We start from the raw sequence: 5,288 nt of genomic DNA on the forward strand, positions 1-5,288 counted from the left end.
ATTTCTTCTGAGTCACCAGAGAGAGTAAATTTATCATGAGTGTAAGCTGTATGGATGTCCAGATTTTAGAGGAACTGTGTATCTCTCCCATTATCCTATATGTTCCTTGATATTAGAGAGTCTATTTGGTTCCCCAGTGCCAGCCATAGTCTTGACACATAGTAAGTACTCCAAATATTTGGTGAATAAACTAATTGGTGAGAATAACTTACAAATTTATGGTTATAGAAATAAGGGAGAAAGCAGTATACTGTGAAATATATGCAAGTTATTTGCAAGGGTTTGGAACTATATCCTTCATTTATTGATGTTAGGGACAGGAATCATCATGATCATTTTGGAAAATAATTTAGCAGAATATATTATATTTTTAAATGCATACATTTTGATCTAGATATCCTCTGTTCTCACAATGACAGATCATATATAAATACACATCTAATATTACTGTGTTTTGGACTTCAACACATTAGATGATTGCTGTATCCTGAATATGCCTTGCTCTTATTTCTTCTTTTATTGGTGTTTTGCTCTGCTATTTTACCTGGAATGCCATTCTTCCTTTTGTTCTGCCCATCAAGACACTAGTCTAAGATGTAGTGCAAATGTCATGTTCTGCTGGCATTATTTCTGTCACCCAACTGATTGCAATGCCTTTTTCTTTGAACTCTTTCTTTGGACTACACTTATATCAGAGTTATTTACAAGTCTCATTTCTCCTTGTGACTTTCACAATGTTGCCTCCCCCCGCCCCCCCGCCCCATGCCTGTTTAATTCCATCTCTTTCCATGGACCATGAACCAACTTGGTCTCTCTGGAGAGTTCTTAAAGAAACACAGCTACTGAGTGTCAGACTATGGACTAATCCCTGATATATAATCTCCTCATGTAGGAATATATCCATTACACTCTTCACAGAAGTTTGAAGAAAAGAGGTACTCAGAAGTCTCAGAATTAGACGTCTATAACAGAAAGGAATTCTATAATCATCTAGTCTGAGGACCTTTCATTTTTACTATCATCATGGATCCCTTTGAGATATTGATAGTTTCACTTCCCAGAAAATGCCCAAGTTAATTTACATACACATATATACACAACAAATATGATGGTTTTAATTATGGCTGTTTCACCCAGTATAATGATAGATTTGTATATGGGATCACAACGTTAGATTCCATATATGAATGGAGTGACAGGGTCTATTAAGTGGAGCTACAGAAATTGTGTGAATGGTAAAGACTGCTACAAACTGGAGTGTGTGCACTCTCCCTATTCAGCACTAGCAAGATGATTCCATTGCAGGATATGGCCCCAGGACTGCCATATCTACTGAGAAAGGACATAAATTCAGTTTTGTAATGAAGTGTAGGCCACATGAAACAGACTTCTAGGCTCCTTCCAGACTTCACATCAACAGTTTGTAATGTATTTTGTACTACCTACTCACATGCCTAACCTGTCCTATAATAGTTTGTCATTGGCCCAGCCAGCATGGCTCAGTGGTGGTGTGTTGACCTATGAACCAGGAAGTCATGGTTCAATTTCCAGTCATGGCACAAGCCCAGGTTGCAGGCTCAATCCCCTGTGCGGGACGTGCAGGAGGCAGATGATCAATGATTCTCTCTCACCATTAATGTTTCTAACTCTTTCTCCCTCTCCTTTCCTCTTTCTGAAATCAATAAAAACATATTTAAAAAAATAAAAGTTTGTCATCAGCTTAACCAAGCAAGAGAAATGAGACCCTAACCATCAACCCATAATCACATATTAACAAATAAAATGCAATACATCTGTACCACTGCTATTCATTTACTCATCATTTCTACAAATAATGACCATTGACAATATGCTAGGCACTGTCTTAGGTACTAGCTATAAAGGAATGAAGCCAATGGACAAAGTCTCTAGCATGAAAGGATCTAGTAGGGGAAGTAAACAATAAAAAAAAAATAAGCAACCAAACAAGCTAATTTCAGATAATGATGATGATTATGAAGAAAATTGAATGGGATAGAGAATGACTAGGAGGGGTGATCAGGAGAGCTACTTTTGATAGGGTAGGTAGTCAGGGAAGGATTCTTCTAAAGATGAGATCTTTCAACTGAGTCAGAATGGCATGAAAAAGTCAGACCTATCCAGCCAATAGGAATGACAAGTGAAGAGGGCTGAGGCAGGAAAAAGCATGACTGCAATATAGTGAAATTGGAGGAGTAGTATGAAGTGAGGTCAAGAATTAGGCAAGGACCAGATCACACAGATTCAGTGTTTGGACTTTTCCTAAGCAAAATGAAGAATGATAAGTAGGGAAGACATGACCTAATTAATGTGGTAAAAACATCACTTTGTAAATTCTCGTGAACTGAGAGGTTGGTTAGGCAGTTATTGCAGTATTAGGAGGCCATGGAATATGATGGAATGCCAGTGGTGTTCCCTTTGACTAAAAGCAGCTTTTGTTTTTCAATTAAAATGTAGCATAATGGACTTCAGTAAAAATGTCTCTCTTGACCTTATTTCTCTTACATTAATGAGGTCATTTATATAATCTTTCAGGAGCACTACCTCTGTACACAATGAACAGCTTTTATTTTTCAATTAAAATGTGGCATAATTGACTTGAACCAGAAATGATCTATTGACATTATTTCCCTTGTATTAACAGTACCATTTGTATAATGATGATGCAAATTATTATTCATCATTCAAAATATTATTTTGAATTAATAAATATAATGCAATAATTTATACATTTCTGAAATCTTCCTTAGTTTAATATGTGACTTCTTAAATATCGGGTCAGCTTTAGCTCAAGCGGTTACTTCGCTTTCTGCTTGTTGCGGACACATAACTCTACCTTAAATATGATCACAATATCTTGACTAAAATCTATAGTTATTATACTGATTTAAAGAGATGCAAACATATTTACAATTATGTTTTAATTTGAAGAACTGATCAAATATAATATGCCTGTGATCCTTCAGGCCAAAATAATATATCACAATAAACTATAGATAGTTTCAGAGATGAAAACAGTGCTTTTCTGTTTCAGTGGGTGCATATGTGAGGATGAATTTTGGCGCTTGTCAGACTATGATAAATTACTACTGGATTAATACTTGTCAGTAGAGTAATAACTGATCATGCTCTAAAAAGCACTAAGGGAGAAAGGTGATGAACAACCCATGAAGTAAAAAATTTTCACAATCACAATAATGACTAGTTCAAAGCACAGTAATTATCTACCAACCTCCTTATTGTCAAATCTATATTTCAAGTGACTACCTTGATTATCTCTCAGAATCAGTTTTTACTTCAAAATCTAATTAACACCATAAAAAAGCAAGCAAGTGATAAAATCATCTCTACTGAATCTTTCCAAAAGCCTTTCCTAGAAAAAGAAAAAAATATTTCCTAGAAAAGGAATCTAGGCGTACATTCCATCTTTCCACAACATTTGGAAATCCTCTCCAAGAGCCCAGCCTCCCTTCACTATCACTAAAGCAAGGCAATATATTAAGAATAGTATGTGGCATAAGGAAAATCACAGTTGCTGCTGAGTTATTTTTTAAAATGACCCAAAGCTCAAAAAAAAACTAAACAATATTGAGTACTGCCTGTACACAATACCTATACACTATGGAATCATAAAGTTATCAACCTGACAAATTAATATTTTAAAAATGGATTAAGTGTTTATTACAAGTAAATGTTGCAGCAAGCCCTGAAAGATTCATAATTCCTCTGGGCATAAATTAAGGGTTTCTTTTTTTTAACCAAATGCCTAAAAATTCCATAAATATATTAGAGGATAATCTGGACATATATACACATTGATAATAAATATAAAATGGACAAAAAAAAACAACTCGTTTTAATTTACATTCACATTATGAAATTCCTGCATCCAACATGCATAAATGCAAACATTTTCTAAAACTTTGCATGAAAGTTTACAGAAAATTTTTTATTGTGGCAAAACACCCATAATATAAAATTTACCATTTTAAAATTTACCAATTGTATACTTAAGTGTAGTGGTGTTAAGTACATTCACGTTGGTGTGCAATCATTACCTCCCTCCATCTCCAGAAATGTTCATCTTCCTAAACTAAAACTCTATACCCATAAACAATAACTCCCCATTCCCTCCTCCCACAGCCCCTGGAAATAACTATTATTCTACGTCCTGTCTTTTTTTATTCAGTTGTACTAGGTAATTCATGTAAGTGGAATCATAAAATATCTGCCATATTTTTGTGTCTGGCTTACTTCACTTAGCATAATGTCTGTACACAATGGAATATTACTCATCATTATAAAGGAATGAAATCCTGACATATACTACTTCAAACATTTATGTTTGAATCTTCTGGGGTATATAGCAAATATTGGAATTGTTGGATCAGATGGTAAGACTATGTTTAATATGCTGAAGAACTACTATGCTGTCTTCCACAAAGGCTCCACCATTTTACATTCCCACCAGCAATGCATAAGCATTCTAATTTCTCCACCTCCTTGCCAACACTTTTTTTTTTAATACCATCCTAAAGATGTGAACTGGTCTCTCATTTGAATTTTATATGCATTTCCCTAATTATTAGTTATATTGAACATCTTTTCATGGGCTTATTGTCCATCTTTGTATATTCCTTGGAGAAATGTCTACTCAAAGCCCTTTGCCCATTTTTGAATTGGGTTGTTTGGATTTTTTTGTTGTTGTCAGAGTTTTATACATATCTTGGATATTGATCCCTTCTCAGATGTATGATTTGCACATAGTTTCTCTCATTATGTGCATTCTCTTTTTACTCTGATAGTGTCCTTTCCTGCACAATGTTTTAAAATTTTGATGTAATCCAATTGATCTAATTTTTCTTGTCTTGACTTTGCTTCTGGTGTTCTATCCAAAAAATTTCATTGCTAAATTCAATGCCATGAATTTTGATCCCTATGCTATGAAGTTTTATCCTCATGTTTTCTTCTAAGAATTTTATAGTTTTGACTTTCAAATTTCATTGTTTATCCCTTTTAACTAATAATTACATATGGTGTAATGAAAGGTCTAACTTCATTCTTCTTCATGTGGATATCCAATTTTCCCAACACCATCTGTTGAAGACTGTTATATCTCCAACGAATGATCTTGGCAGCCTTGTTGAAAATTATCTAACCATATATGCTAGAGTTCATTTGTGGGCTCTCTAGTCTATTCAATTTGTTTATATGTCTGTTTTATGTCAGTACCACTCTTACTTTCGCTTTGTAGTTGTTTTAAAACTACG

The sequence above is a fragment of the Myotis davidii genome, unplaced genomic scaffold, assembly GCF_000327345.1.
Source record: "Myotis davidii unplaced genomic scaffold, ASM32734v1 scaffold218, whole genome shotgun sequence".
Taxonomy (NCBI): Eukaryota; Metazoa; Chordata; class Mammalia; order Chiroptera; family Vespertilionidae; genus Myotis; species Myotis davidii.